This window comes from Notamacropus eugenii, chromosome 2 (assembly GCF_028372415.1).
Source record: "Notamacropus eugenii isolate mMacEug1 chromosome 2, mMacEug1.pri_v2, whole genome shotgun sequence".
Taxonomy (NCBI): Eukaryota; Metazoa; Chordata; class Mammalia; order Diprotodontia; family Macropodidae; genus Notamacropus; species Notamacropus eugenii.
Window position 1 is genome coordinate 361,881,726 of NC_092873.1, and position 16,585 is coordinate 361,898,310.

A 16,585-nucleotide genomic window follows, 5' to 3' on the forward strand; every position below is an offset into this window, starting at 1 on the left:
TCCCCCCTCCCCCACAGGAGACCCACCAAAGGTACTGGGGACCTTTCTCTAGGTCTTATGATATTTCATGGGAGCCAGTGTGGCACTTGGTGCTTTCCATCTATTATTCCTCTTTCTTTCTTTTTACAAAGCAGGCTTTTAAATTCAATCCAAGGAGCACTTTCTTAGGGAGAGGGAGATCTTTAAAAATCCAAGGTACTTGCCATCGTTCAGACTGTTAAACAGCTTTTTTTCCACAAAAGCTTTTGCTCACAAAAGCTTTGTCAAGGTGGAGAGTATTGAAATTGCTCCACCTTGATAGAGGTAATGTAGGAAAGTAAACATGTTCAGTGGTGTTGGTGACTCTTGAGCAAGGCCAGAAAATACAGAAGCAGGTTGGCTAGTCTGGGGTAGATCTGACCCCTGTGCAGGGAAATACAGTGAACCTTTGCGTAGCAGAGTAGTACCATGTAGTACTTTGTCATGACCCTACTCTGACCTTGAACCATCATGGTTCTAGTAACTGGGCCCTTGCCTTATTTTTTTTTGTGCCTCCAAAACATCTAAGAGGTAATGCAATCATAAGAACACACATCTAATGGTGAAGTAGCGTTTAATAAATGATAAAAATGGAGAAATTTGGGGGTTCCAGGGCAACTTTTCTTTGGCTAGGATACTGTATCTCTGATCATAACCCAGTACTTGCCACGCATCGCAGCTCTAGTGGTGTAGTAGTTTAGTATCAGAGAACCTGGATTCAAATTGTGACTCATACTTAGAATTTGGATGGCCAGGTCATGTGTCCCTTCTAGGTAATTTCTTCATCTAGAAACGAAGAGGGTTATATGATCTTCTAAGGTCTGTCCTAGCTCCGAATCTCATGAATCTATAATTGGGTCCTGTCTCTATTTTCCCTTCTGCCTGAGTTTCTTCCTAGTCTCATATTCCAGTTCCTCTAAAGTACAGAGCTTTGCCTTTATCTCTTTGGTTCTCCCAGTGACTGTTCCTCAAACCTCCAAGGCTGAATCCTCACTATTAAACACTTAATAGACTTGTCACTCACTGTTAGGCTTGATAAAGGATGATTGTACAAACCTTTATCAACAGCCTCCTGCCAGACTCTCCTCCTGTCAGATGGTACATATCTGCTGGGTAACTAGGTGGCACAGTGTGGCCAGAGTACTGGGCCTGGAGTCAGGAAAACTCAACTTCATGAGTTCAAATCTGGTCTCAGACACTGCCTAGTCGTGTGACGCTGGGCAAATCACTTAATCCCATTTGCCCTAGTCCTTCATCTGTAAAATGAGTTGACGAAAGACATGGCAAACCATTCCAGTTATCTCTGCCAAGAAAACCCCAGATGGGGTCACAGAGAGTCAACCATGACTGAAAAATTACTTAACAGGGTTATCTCTTTCTGGCTCACTGCCTGACCTGGCTGATTTAACCACTTAGATGTTTTAACTTTCTCTTGTCCTCTGTTGCTGAGATCTTATTGTGATGGGATCATAGATTGAGAGACAGGAAGGACTATCTAGTCTACCTATTTCAGTTTATAAATGAAGAAACTGAGAACCAGAGAGAACAATAAATAAATAACTTATCCCAAAGTCACACAGATTGTGGTAAAGCCAAGGTTTGAAATCAGATTCCATAATCCCAGTAGTGCACTACTGCTTCCTCTCCTATTCACATTCTACTTTTCTGACCTACCCTACTACGTTTGTCTGATCTCTAAGTTTTGCCTATCCCTAGTCTATTCTGCCCTGTTAGATATAAACCATGGCTTCAAAAGCAGGCTGAGCTCCGAAATATCACAAGCCACAATTGGGGGTACCTATACATTCTATAAGAGTCACTAGCCAGCATGGCTTGTGGAAAAGTCTGGCCAAGCTGGTTGCTTATATCAGGAAGGGTTAAGAAGTGACCCTAGAAGGAAGAGATGGATATAGATAACTTGGAAAGATTGTGGGACTTTGCCTCCAAGGTCCCCCTAGCTCTACGTCTGTGAACCTATGATCTCATGACTAGAGAAGATAACGTGGAGTAGGTTCATGAAGAATGACACAGGGGTTCCCCAAAGAGATCAGAGAATGAGGAAAGGGTACAAACTATTTACAGTAGCTCTCTTTATAGTGGCAAAGCACTGAAAATCAAGGAAGTGTCCATCAAATAGGAAATGGTTAAACAAATTATGGTACATAAATGTAATGAAATCCTGAAAGGGACAGTTTTAGGGAACCCTGGGAAGACTTGCATGAACTGATGTAGAATATAGTGAGCAGAATTAGGGGAAAAGAACTTTGAAAGATCTAGGAATTCTGATCAACCATCATTCCTGAAAACCAGTGATGAAACTTGCTGCTTACTTCCTGAAAGAGAGGTGATAGATTCAAGATGCAGCTTGAATTAATACAGCTATTTAAGTCATGGCCAACGTGGGAATTTGTTTTACTTGTTTGTGTATATTTGTTATGAGATTTTTCTTTTTCAGTTGGTGAGGGGAAGTGAGGGGAAAGGGCAGAAGACTTGTTTTCAAAGAGGTAAATTTCAGTGTTCAGGATGTAGAATGTGTGATAGTGAGATCTCATGGATGATATCCTTCTGGTTGTTTGATCTAGAGCAGAGATGGCTGCCATAAGAGTTGAGGAGTTAGATGAATTGGGAGGTGAGGATGTCAATGGATAGGGATGAGGGTCCAGAGAACCAGGGCCAGGGGAGAGGCATTTCTTTTTAGGCTGTAGATCTGAATGAAAGGGATTTGAAAAATAAATAGGATCAGAGGATTACAGATTTTGAGTTTGAAGGGATTTTAGCTCATTTAGTTTAACTTCCTCATTTTACAGATGAGGAAACAGAGACTTAGAGAGGTTAAATGACTTTGCCCAAGGTCACAAAGAGAGTAAGTGGCAGATACAATATTGGAACCCAGGTCTTCTGACTCTAAATCCATCAGGAAATCATTAGCATAGAAAACAGAAGAAGTTCCAAGTAAAGAGAAATCTGTTCACTAAACTGGCCCCCATATTCTAATTAGAATAAATGTCTATGTAATAGAGCCTTATATGATGCCTTCTCCCAGAGGGTATTGGTCAGATAAATACTATACAGGTGGTCAGAAAGTTATGGTAACAAGGGATTAAAGGAATAAAAATCCTTTATTATCCACAGTTCTCATGGATATGATTACTCTCCAGTTATCATGAATCTCCTTGCTGGTCAGACCCTGTAAAACTCTTTCAAGACAGACAAAATGATATGTTGGAAAGAATCTTGGCTTTGGGGTTTGAGAACGTGGGTTCAGATCTTGTCTCTGTCACTTACTACCTGTGTGACTCCGGGTAAATTACCCACATAGACTCAGTTTCCTCATTTGTAAAATGATAATAATAATATCTACCTTTCAGAGTTGTTGTGGGAATCAAATGAGATATTTGAAAACTACTTTATAAATCTTAAAGTTCTGTGTAAATGCTAGCTATTGTTATTATTATTTCTTGCTTGGAGAACAGTTCTTTATCCACTACAACGAGCTGACCCCTATGCTCCTAATATAATATAAATTCTTTGAGGGCAGGAGTGGTGGCATGTTAATATAATAAAACATTTTAAAACTTAAATACACACTCACATAAAAGCATTTACAAATGCATAGCAGTTTTGTTTTGTTTTTTGTTGTTTTACCTTTGTATTCCTAGTGCAACATAGCAGGCACTTAATACCTGCATTTGCTGAATTATATGTTGCATTGATAATCAGCCAACAGAAAGGGCATGCCTCATTGACTACTGTTGCTTCCCATTAGATAACTATGAGAAATTTTCTGCTGGACTCCAGGAAGTCTTCAAAGGGTACCAGTGGAAAGAATGATTCTCAAAAAGCCAATAAACTCTATCTTGGCCAGGTTCCCCGAATGATCAAAGTGTGACTCTGAAACTGATATATAATCAGAAAGACAGATAGACAGACAGACAGATAGGTAGATAGATGTATTGATAGGTAGGTAGGTAGATAGACAGACAGATAGACAGGCAGATAAAGAGATAGGTAGATAGATAGATAGACATATAGGTAGGTAGATAGATATATTGATAGATAGGTATAGACATATAGGTAGGTATAGATAGACAGACAGATATTGATAGGCAGATAGACAGATGTTGTTGTTGTTTTTCCTTTGTTCTCAAAGAGGACCATGACATCAGGGAAGTGAGACCATGACATGTAAGTGAATTGGATTTAAGTAAGGGAGAACTGTGCAAGATCATCATCCTCCTTTTCTCCTCTGGAGCCATCTGGGACCATTGACAAGATATATAGATCAAGATGACTGGACGTGGCCCTGGATGCAGTGGGGAACCTTGATCTTTTTAAGATAAGCTTCAGTTTGACTGAGACAGTGCCTAATTAGTGATTAAGGCTAGGTAAGAAATGAGGCAGAGAATGGTTTAGATAGATGGGCAGATTGATATAGATAGGTAGGTAGGTAGATAGACAGTTACATAATTTATAAGCATGTAGTATATCCAGGCACTGGTTATGACATGAAGGTTATGACAGTACAGGGCTGCTGACCTAGAAAGATCTTGTATCGGTCATCTCAAGACCATGCTCATCACCAAAAGGTTCGTCAATGGATGCTAATTTTTTTTTTTAAGTCATGTTAACTCATGAAAACTATCTATAAAGGTGTAATGGTTGTGATCTTCCTTGGGAGGAATACCCACACCTTTGAAATCCTCAAATTATCAAAGTGACATCATGGATGTTATTTATTATATGTATAATAATATATAAGATGAACTACTGAACATAAGCCAAAACACATCCAACCAGAAGGAATTAAATTAGAAGGGAGCCAGAGAATTAGATTGAGTACATATCTGTATGCTTGAGTGGAGATTACGTGTGGGTGGAGTTACAGAAGTTGGCTAAAGAAAACATCAAGTTAGACTGTACTTTGAGAATAACAATACATCTATCACTAGGTCAGGATCTAGGACGTGCACCTGGACCAGAAGTGGTAAGCCAATATTTGTCGTACGGTGATATTTTGTACAACTTCTGAGTCTGCCTGATAACTATGACAACATAGAAAGGATGCCCTTGCAGAAACTACTCAAGGGAGTCCAAGCTGAGACAGAATCCATGGATGTCTGCTTACCACCTTCCTTTCATTTAAGGATTGGTCACCACCTGTCTCCCCACTCCTCACCCTCCACAGTATGATGGTAATGAATCTGTGTACATATATAATGTATGTATGTTTGTCCTTCGTTGCCAAAGAAGACCATGGCATCAGAGAAATAATGACATGACTTGCACTTGACTTTGTTTTGAGTGAGGGAGGGCTGTGCAGGTCAGCAGCCTCACTTCTTCTCCAGAGTCATCTGAATCCAGTGACCAGATATTCATCAGGATGACTAGAGATGACCCAGGATGAGGCAACTGGGGTTAAGTGAATTGCCCAAGGTGTGTGTGTGTGTGTGTGTGTATGTGTAAATGAAACGCTATGTAAATTTGTAAATCAGGATTCAGTGCCCAATGTCTTCTCTCTTAATTTCACATGGCTAAATTTAGTAATGTGGCCAACAGCAACAGCAGAATGAATTAAACAGTGGTGCTAATATGGTACAGTGGAAAGAACTGATTTTGCAGTCCAGAGAACTGAAGTTCCAGAGTTCAGGAACTAAATTCTGAGTTTAAGTGCCATTTACTGCTTGTGTGGCTTCACGCAAGTCATTTAACTTCTCTGTTCCTTAGTTTCCTCCTGTGTAAAATTTTAGAAGATTGGGGTAGTTAATAATAACAGCTAACGCTCAATAGCAGTTTACAAATATTATCTCATTTGATCCTCACAACAACCCTGGGAGGTAGAGGCTCTTATTCAATGGTGTCAAACTCAAGTGGAAATGGGGGATACTAAACCGTACTGTGGGCTGCATATTGGCTTATAATGCCACATTTTAACATTATTTGTGTTTAATATTTTTCTATTTATTTTGTTAATATTCCCAATTAAATTTTAATCTGGTTTCTGAGTACTGGATTCTTTTGTTCTTATTATTCCTATTTTATTGATGGAGAAACTTAGGTGGCAGAGGTTAAGTGACTTTCCCAGAGTCACCCAGCTAGAAAGCATCTGAGGGCAGATTGGAATTCAAGGCTTGCTAGTTATACCACTAGACCACTGAGCCACCGAGCTGCCTCAGAGCAGTTTATGGTCTTGTCCAGCTCTGGTCTATGCTCTATTTCAAATCAGGTCTCAGAGAACTCCAAGCTATGGGAATCTCCTCCACTGTCTGGATCCTTGCATATAGCTTCAGACAAGCTCCCAGTCTCCACAAGAACAAAATGTGTGTCTTGTCCTTGCCTTATAGTGAGGAGACATAGTGATGATGATATAGAGCTCATATTAATGTAGCTCCAAATTATAGCTCCAAAATTACTTTCCCTAAAACAACCTTAAGGCTATTATTTTTATTTTGCAGAAGAGAAAACTGAGTCCCAGAAAGGTGAATATCTTGTCTATGGTATACCATATTAATCCAGGAAGCTCTAAGTCTACATCTTGTGATTTTTTCACTACATGTGAAGTCAGTTTAGAGAAAATGTTATCTGTAAGTACAAGGCAAAAACTCATGGAAGGAGATTCTTGGGATCAGGTGTAGGGGCCCACTTGGTTGGGTATATGGTTGAAGAGCTATACTGGGGTGGGGAACATGTGACCTTGAGGCCACATGTGGCCTCCTAGGTCCTTGGATGCAGCCTTTTTGACTGAATCCAAGTTTTACAGAACAAATCCTTTTTTTAAGGGGATTTGTTCTGTGAAGTTTGGATTCAGTCAAAGGGCTGTACTTGAGGACCAAGAGGACCACATGGGCCTTTAAGGTTGCAGGTTACCCACCCCTGGACTATACCAAGCACCTGTGAAACGACACAAAAAGAAGCATGGGAAAGATAGGTTTTCTGTGAGGATGGACAATGAGTTAGGCTCCACATCTCTGCCCTGCTAAGTCAACAGAGGCAATGGTTAGTCAGTATTGCCCATGTAAGGCAATTGGGGAGATCCTGGCAGATGCCAACATCTCTTATCACCACTAGTCCCTGGCTGTTTGTCCTAGATTGACTAAGTCCTTGTGAGCTAAAGATTAGTTAGGAAAGGAATTCCATGTAAAATGACCCTGCCCAAAACATTTATCAGGTTTAAGATTATTTTTCTCTTCTTTTTGTAAATTCCCTTCTACTCTGGGCTGAGCCTAACACAGGCCAAGTCCTTGTAATTAAAGTTCAAAATTGGAAAAAAATAAGAAACTTCTAGGTCATTCAAGAGTTAATGAAAGATAGTTTCTTAGCCATAGTAATAGGGTACTCACCAAACACAGGCACTGGGGACATCTCAATTTAATTCACCTGAGTCAATCTCACTTGTCTGAGTTACCCATTATGTTCTACTAGCTGAGCTTCAGAATATTCTTCCCAGATCCTGAAATAGCTACAGTGCAGTAGTAGATAGAGTGCTGGACTTGGCGTCAAGAAGACCTGAGTTTACCAGCTTTGTACTTAACCTTTGTAACTTAACCAGCAAGTTACTTAACCTTTGTCTGCCTTAGTTTCCTCACCTGTAAAATGGGGATAATAATAGCATATACCACCCAAGGCTTCTGTGAAGATATTTATAAAGTGCTTTACAAACCCTAAAACACTATGTAAATGCTAGCTATTATTGTTATCCTCAGGTGATGAGGAAATGATATCAGGCATCCTCTGAACCAAGTAGAGAGGAAAGTATCAATGTCTTTTAAGCAACTTGCAAGGGAGTGGGGTGTTGGGAGGGGAGGTAATAGTTGGAAGTAACTTTCCTAGTGTAACTTCTATTCTCGTTACTTTCCTCTGCTGGGTCACTTTCAGTAGTGTCTGACTCTTTATGAGCCCACTTGGGGTGTTCTTGGCAAAGATGTTGGAATGGTTTGCCATTTCCTTTTCCAGGTCATTTTACAGATGAGGAAACCAAGGCAAACAGGGTTAAGTAACTTGCCCAGGGTCATACACCTAGTTTCTGAGACTGGATTTGAACTCACGAAAATAAGTTTTCCTGATTCTACGCCCAGTCAGTACTCCATCCACTGTGCCACCTTCTTTATTGATCTTTCCTTGGCACACTTTGCTTAGTATTGCTGGTCTAGTGGTTGATTGCACCATTGCTAACGTGTCCATATGTGTGTGATATAAGTGAATGCCACTGCTTGGACAATGCATTGGGGAAATGCAGAGGGGACCAAAGATAACATCTTGATTTAGTAGAGTGAAGAATGTGAGAGATCATCTGTTTTCAAGTCATTATATCTTTATTTTTTTTCTTTTATTCAGACTTCAAGTCTCTCTGTTCAATCATTTTTATGCGTTAGGGTACATAGGTGTTTAGGGATGATGGTTTTACAGCGATGCCAGGACCAGTGCAATATATGGTTGGCTTCATTGCCAGCATGATCTGGATTGTTTGCATGGGGGAAATGAGTCAAACATAGGGGCAACATAGAAAGTTGGAAAGAGAAAGGAGGGAGAGAGGGAAATGGCAACTGAAGCAAGCACCAGTCATACCTATCCCATTCCTCTTGCTAATATTAGGTGTGCAACAGTCAGGTGGCACCCCATAGGCATTAAACTCTGGAACATTTGAGCAATACCTATTTTCAGCGTGGAGGTAAAAGGGACATGCAGATTCATGAGTCAGACTCTAGAGTAGAGTTCCTGGGATTTTGGAGATGGATTATATTGTTGTCCTGTTTAGTCATTCAGTTGTTGTCGTGAGAATCACAGAAAGCTTCTGTAGCACTCCCTGATCCCAATGTCTACCACCTGTGATGAGTTAGCTTCCTGTATAACATTTTACTGGGAGGTTTGTTACAAGATACTGTACTGGGTTGGATGACAGAATTAAGAGGGAGGAAACAGACTCCAACCTGAGAGAGAGAGAGAGAGAGAGAGAGAGAGTGTGTGTGTGTGTGTGTGTGTGTGTGTGTGTGCTCGTGTGCGTGTAAGTAATGGCTTTTTTCATGATACAAGTGGCTAATAGAATCTTCATTCTTAACTAAATTTTCATTCAATCTAAATTGTTGTTTAACCATGACCTTGAGGTGAATGACTGAAATACAACTGGATTTGAAAGGACCAGGAAAGGCTAGCATGTGGGGGCAGAGCTGATGAATGGCGCAATGATTAGTGACTCACACCTCAAAAAAATAATCTGAGCTGTGGCAGTAAGGAATAAAGTATAGGGTGATTGATGACCAACTGAGTTATGGACTTGATTTGATGATTTTTTTAGTTGTTTCAGTTGTGCCCAAATTTTTCGTGACCCCACTTTAGATTTTCTTGTCAAAGATACCAAAGTGATTTGCCATTTTCTTCTCCAGCTCATTTTATAGATGAGGAAATTGAGGTAAAGAAGGTCAAATAACTTGCAATGGGTCACACAGCTAGTAAATATTTGAGGTACAATTCAAACTCAGGTCTTCCTGATTCTAGGCCTGACACTTTGTCCACTGTTCTATCTGGCTGCCTAGCTCGATGGCAGGGTCAAACTATCACAGTATTTAGAGAGGGCAGCATGATTTTGACTTAAAGTCAGAAGACCTTATTGCCCAACTTAGAGTAAGTCACTTCTCACGGTCTCAGTTACCTCATCTGAAAAATAAAGAAGTTGGACTTAATGCTCCCTAAGATTCCTCCCAGCTCTAACTTTTTAATGTGTTATACATCTATAGAATGAGAAATTCTCTCCGAGGTATAAGTTGCTCCCTGGGACAGAAAAGTATTCTTAAGGAAGCATATTTAGTCTATGTCTATGAAACTCCAAAATATCTGGTTGATTTTGTTGGGATGGAGAATGAAATAAAGTACTTATTTTCAACAAAATAAGCAAAATAATGGATGATTTAATTTTCTGCTTCTCATCTGGATATTATGTTGTTGTCCAGATACACCCACTCTCTTCCACACTGCTGTGTGTGTATGTGTGTGTATGTGGCAAGTTTCTTGAATCTTCAGGGAGTGAATGACCCTGATTGAGCCCCTTTAGTACTTTGCTGATAACTTGCCTCCACCAAGACTCAATTCAGTGGAAAATGTTACACAGGTCAGTTTCTGTAGATCAAACCCAGTGTCATAAGAAAAAGAGCTGGAGAGGACCTAACATTATATTCTACACTCATCTCTTTTTATGGAGATGGAAGTTGAGGTCCATGGATGGGAATGTCTTGCTTAAGGTCACACAAATTTTAAGTAATTGAGCCAGGATTTGAGTCCTGTTCATGTTGTGATTGGTAAAGGAAGATAAAGACAATTAAAAAAAATAGGGTATACTGAGGATGACAAGAGGACCAAGCCAGGGTGTATGGAGGTGATGATAACTGGCAACAGACAGAAGATAGTGCTACTTGATGGTTAATTTGCTTCTGTTTTCTCTGCAAAGGAGAATGATCTTTGGATTGGAAAGGTCAGAATTGGAACAGCTAATTGGAATTGATGCCCAAGGTAAGTAAGGAGATAGCAAGAGAGCATCTGACTGCTTATGATGAATCCAGGCCCTTGGTTCAGAGGAAAGATATCCTTGGATAATGAAAGAATTGATAGATGTGAGTGCAGAACCATGTTGATGATATTTAAAGGACTGGAGAATAGGGAAAGTACCACATGACTGGAGCAAGGCAAATGTTTTCATGATTTTTAAAAAAGGGAAGGAAATCAAATCTAAAACTTGATTGACTGACAAAATTCTAAAATGTATTATTAAAGAAAGGGTTACTTAATACATATAAAAGAAAGAGGTGATCAAAAAAAGCATGGATTCATCAAAAATAGATTATGCCATATTAACCTTACTTTCTTTTTTGACATGCTACAGCTATAGTTCACTTAGTTTTTAGCAGAGCACTTGATTAAGTATTTTCTAGCATTCTTATGGAAAAGAAAGAAAGATGTCAGCTAAGGAATTATATAATTAGGTGTATTCAGAGTTAGCTGAATGAGTGAGCTCAAAGAACAGTCATTAATGGTTCATTGTCAACTTAGAAAGAATTCTCTTGTGGAGTGTCTCCGGATACTGTGTTATTTTATACATACATACGTACATACATGCACAAATACACACATACATGCACACATGCATGCGCACAATGACATGGATAAAGACTTGTAGATGGCAATTTGCTGATGGACACAAAGCTGAGAGTGATGGCTAACACGTGGAATGATAAATTAGATCCAAAAATATCTTAACTTCATAGAGCATTGGACCAACTCTACTGAGCTGACACTTTATAGCGATAAAGTTTAGGTTAAAAAAAATCTTTACAAATTCAAGATGAATGAAGTATCTATAGGTAGCTGATTGTTTGAAAAAGAGATAGGGCTTTTTGTGGTCTGCAAGCTCAGTATGAGTCAGCAATATGATGTGATTGCCCTCAAAAGCTCATGTGATCTGGAACAGCATTACAAGAGGTAAAGCTTTGAGGTTTGACATGATGGTCTTTCTATGACTTATTTACCAAGTGGAGGAAGGTGATGAACAAAGACAACACTGCTTTAGAATGTACAATTATATTTTAAAATCTTACCAAGAAGAATGATAGATCATTTTGAGGAGAATACCTCTTAGAGAAAAGCCCCAGAAGGCAAGAAAAGTTTAAAGAATGTGCGGCAGCAGATCCAACTAAGTGAAGTCGTTAACCCAAGAGCCTTTAAGGATGAAAATGGAAGGAGGACAAGAAACAGAAGAAAGGTGGAAAAGATCTGTAAAAAATTACCATAATAAACTCTTTTCATCACCAAGGTGACCTTAGACACCACTGTCTCAGATGTACTTACAGGAAGGTAGAAATGATGGTAAAGAGAACAAAACTGTGAAAAGCAGCTAGACTGGGCCAAATCTATATGGAGAATATATATACTGGAGAAAATACAATTGCAAAGGTGTTTTGAGATTAATATGCAAGTGATTTGATGAAGGAAAACATGCCAGTAACATGGAAAAATACTCAAACTTTGCCAGTAACAACAGCAACATGAAAATGACTAGGAAAATACCAATAACTATTTAACTGTACTCTCCCCCCAAAACAAAATCATTATATGGATCCCCTATACAGGAATAAAGTACAATCTCTATAAAACTATTAGAAGGGTACAGGTGGAATTTTTCAAATATTATTCAACCACATCTTTACCATTTTTAATTGACTAGAAGATATAGGGAATATAGGCTCTCAGCATATTTATTGCTTATTGATTACAAAAAAGAAATTTATTCAGTTGAGAAAAATGCTGCCTTAAAGACTCTTTTCTAACAAGCTATCACCCAAAGATATAACAACTGGAATAACCTAAATCATAAACATCGGGTTATGTATGAACAGAATAGGAAGAAGAAATTCACCAAACGTGACTATCCCTGTGATGGAAGAGATCCAGCTCTGAGTCCAAACTGAAGCAGCTTTTGTGTGGATGGTGAAGTGCAACAGATACTTCTGCTTTTGGATATCTGTGCTGGTTATACTGAGACTTGGAATACTGGAAGAGATCTGTAACCATTCAAAAGAGTTTGGCTTGGCTAGTCACACAGGAAGGTCCAAGTGGTTGAAGAATGTCTAATGCTCAGATTATGACATGCATTTGAATGTACAACTGACAGAGACAATCTACTGGTATCTGTATTTAGGACAGACAATAGAGATGAACAATGAGTTAGGCCTAGAACTGAATATGAGGAGAAAATCAGATGGAATTGCCTCACAGAAACTGGAAAACTCCTTCAGTGCCTTATACTTTTCATGGAAACAAAGGTCCATCAACTTAATGTCAGTATTGTACCAGTGTTGCTGTATAGCAACACAGACTATAATGCAGCCTGCTCCCCTCCTCCTGTACCACTCTAGGTGTAATAATGATGGTGATTATGATTTTGAGGATGATGAAAATAATAATAATTAACATTTCTATAGCACTTTAAGTTTTACAAAATGCTTACATATGTTATCTCATCTGACTATCAAACAACCCTGTAAGTTGAATGTTATTGTTCCTGTTTTACAGTTGAGGAAACTGAGGAAAGTAGATGTTAAATGACTTGTCCAGGGTCAGATAACTTGTAATTATTTGAATCAGGATTTGAACTCAGGTCTTCCTGACTCAAAGTCCAGGATTTTATCTACTGTGTTACCTTATAATTAGGGAGACACAATAGTGGCTGTTATCAGGCATGTAGGTGGTGCGGATAAGCAAGTGGGTGGCACAGTGGATAGATAATTGGGCCTGGAGTCAAGAAGACCTGAGTTTAAACTGGACCTCAGATACGCTAGTTGCATGATTTGGGGTGTCACTTAACCTCTGCTTGCCTCGATCTCTTCAACTGTAAAATGATGATAAGAACGGCACCTATCTTCTAAGGTTCTTGTGAGGATTAAATGAGATAATATTTGTAAGGAATTTTTTAAAGGTATGGGTTCAGTCAGACGGCCTTTGAGGTCCTTTCCAACCTTGACATTCTGTGAGTTTATGTCTTCAAATCCATGGTTCCTGTTAGGATAAAGGAATTTTTCCTCCATCCTTCATATGTGTGCTTTGCCTTTGCATATGTATACGTAGCCTAGGAATCTGATCATCTTAGGGAGTTGAACCCAATGGAAGCAGTGCTGGATTTAGTTTGAATCTTGCCTCTGTAACTTGTTTCTTGCATAACTTTGGTCCAGTTAGTTAACCTCATTGAGGTTGAGTTTCTTCATCTTTAAAAATGAGAGGGTTGGGCTAGATCACCTCCAAGGTTGCTTCAAGCTCTGTGAAACTGATGTAGTTCCCACCCCTGTCTTACCCCTGTTCCTTTCAGGTGCCATCATGGATTGGAGGTCTGATAGAGAGGGAGTAGGTGCTTTCTTTGGGAGGGTCTTCTGGTTCTTACAGGTTTGGGGCATGAGGAAGTTCTTCCCTGGTTGGAGGTAAGACTGACCTGAAAGATGGTGAAGAATGGTTTCCAGGACAAAGCGCTGGCTCAAGTCCTTCTGCTGACCTTTTCCAGAGTGGGTTGATTACTAGTGCAAAAGCCACTGTCCCCTTGACCTGTGCAAAAGGAGCTCTGGATACTGGAGAAACATGATGTAGAGAAGGGACAGTCCAAAATCCATTGGGCATGACATAATGAGGATGTTTTGGTGAGACCAGCTTGGGCTTCCTTGAAATTCTGAAGATGAAATCCACTCTTTTGCTCTGCTTACATCTCTTTCTTATTATTCATTCCCACTAAAAATAGGAGTGAAAGGAGAGAGCCCCTCTCAGCTGTACTGTGTGGCCAGTATCAAGAATTGTTATCCATAAAATACTGTTTTGGGTTGCTTGTTATGTGTTTGAAATTGCATCTGAACTAGATAGCCAACAAATTTGTGATAGCTACTTAGTTTAATTTGGTGGAGTGGTTGTAAAAGAAAGTGATACACTAGAGGGGAAGATGTAAATTATTGAAGGTTTGTAAATTTAATTTAGGGCAGCTAGGTGGTGACGTGGAGAGAGTGTTGGGTCTGAGGTCAGGAGGATCTGAATTCAAATATGATCTCAGACACTTACTAGCTGTGTGACACTGGGCAAGTCACTTCACCCTGTTGGCCTCTGCTTCCTCATCTGTAAAATGAACTGGAGAAGGAAATGGCAAACCACTGCCAAGAAAACCCTAACTGGGGTCAGGAAGCTGAACAACAATGACAAATTCACTTTGGATTTTGTCAGAACAAACTGACTGGGGGCAGGAGGTTGGGGGGGGGGGTTTGAATCACACATTTAATAGAGTTTAGGCCTAATTGGCCTTATTTTTGTTGCTCACACAAGACATCCTGATATCCTGTATCTTGTCTATACTGTCTGTATCACTGGTGAGTTCCTCTTGGAATCTCCATTTTGGGGAGGGGCCCCATGTGGCCCAGATTCATTCGCCTCCTAACCTTCAGACTCTCTGAACTTCCATACCATGCCCTTCCGCCACATGGATATATCTCCTTTCCACACTTCTGACTCACTTTTGGAGGTCTTCCCTCATTAGATAATAAGCTCCCTGAGGGCAAGGATTTTTTTTTCTTCTTCTAGTATTTGTGTGTCCATCACTTAGCAAGCACAGTGCCTGGTACATAGTAAGCACTTAATAAATGCCTGTTGCTTTGCTTTGACCAGTCCCTGGAATGCGTTTCTTCTTCCCCTCCCCCTTCCTTTATTCCTTCAAGATGCAGCTCAAGCACCACCTTCTGAATGAAGCTTTCTCCACCTCCTTCATGCCTCTTTCTTAAGCTATCTTGTGTTTAATTACTTTGGATTTCATTTATTTACATTTATTCTGCATATCATTATAAGCCTACTCATGGTCTTTCCCACTAGCATGTAAGCTCTTTTAAAATGGGATCATACTTTGTATTTGTATCCCCAGTCCTACCATGCTTGCTGTATTATATAGTACTTGATAAATGGTTGGGAAGGGGAAGAGAAGGGAGGAAGAGAGAGAGCAGGAGAAGAGGAAAAGAAAAGGAGGAGAAAAAGGGAGGAGAGAAGAGGAGAGAGGGAAAGAGGAGAGAGGGGAAGAGGAGAGAAAAGAAGAGGAGAGGGGAGGAGGAGAGAGGGGAAGAGAGGCGAATTGGCCAACAGTATGGGGAAGTGGAAAGAGTGTTGCCTTTGGAGTCAGGGGACCTATTTTAAATCTTGTCTCTTCTATTTTACTCCCTGTGTGACTTTGGGAAAGGCACTTTACCTCTTTAGAATTCAGTTTCCACACATAGAAAAGAGAGAGTCTCTGGATGGCTTCCATGGTTCCTCCCAGTTCTAAATTTATGATCTTTGAACTGGTATCCATGGAGGTTAAGTGACCAAAGAAGGCAGCCATTTTCCCTTTTTCCCTGGAATGTTGTACACATAAAAGGGCAGTGATTTACTAGAGAAGCTCTGGCCTCTCCAAATGAGGGGGGAGTGGGCTCCCCAAGCATGGGAAGGAAGCTCTGCCTCTCTTCCTCTGCTGGTTCCAACTGATGGTTAAGCCACATGAATGAGGCAGGCAGGTAGACAAGTAAAGGAGCTATGCTAGTGAAAAGGTGGTCATCACCATACCAAATATATCCAGAACTAGCTTTTTCCATGCCCCAGATGTAAGCGGTATGCCACTCCATTTCTGCAGCCTTGTTACTGTGAGGTCAGGCCTAAATGAACCAAGCTGATTTTGGCACTTGTAATTGTCTGTCTAAGTTTTCATTGTGTCGTTTGGGGGACTTAATGAAGCTTGAACTTAAGCTGTTTGAGGTCTGAAGTTTAATACATTGAATAAGAAGGGAAAGCATTCTGCATAATTTTATTAAAAGGTCAATGTGATTTGTTTAACTGAGCTTGCATTAGATGCACACAGGTTACTCTAGTGTGGGGCTAATCTTTTATTTCATTTTATTTGGGCAGGAGGAAGAAGAATTAAGGACATAGCAGATGGGTTTGTTGGAGCAAAGAGAAAAAGTAGTTATGTTTTTTCTGGGTTACCAACTACCCAACAGACTTGAAGATTTGGGGAGGATGAATATATGGAGAAAAGCTTCTA

At 40.0% G+C, this 16,585-nt stretch overlaps 1 protein-coding gene and 1 long non-coding RNA gene across 2 annotated transcripts in view; one reads left to right on the plus strand and one right to left on the minus strand.

Annotated features, from left to right (window-relative positions):
- The window catches only part of LOC140528675 (uncharacterized), a 72,983-nt gene that overhangs the window by 13,873 nt on the left and 42,525 nt on the right, over nucleotides 1–16,585 (plus strand). The window lies entirely within an intron of this gene.
- CA10 (carbonic anhydrase 10) overlaps nucleotides 1–16,585 on the minus strand; it is a 718,916-nt gene that overhangs the window by 6,211 nt on the left and 696,120 nt on the right. The gene's annotated exons all lie outside the window — the stretch shown is intronic.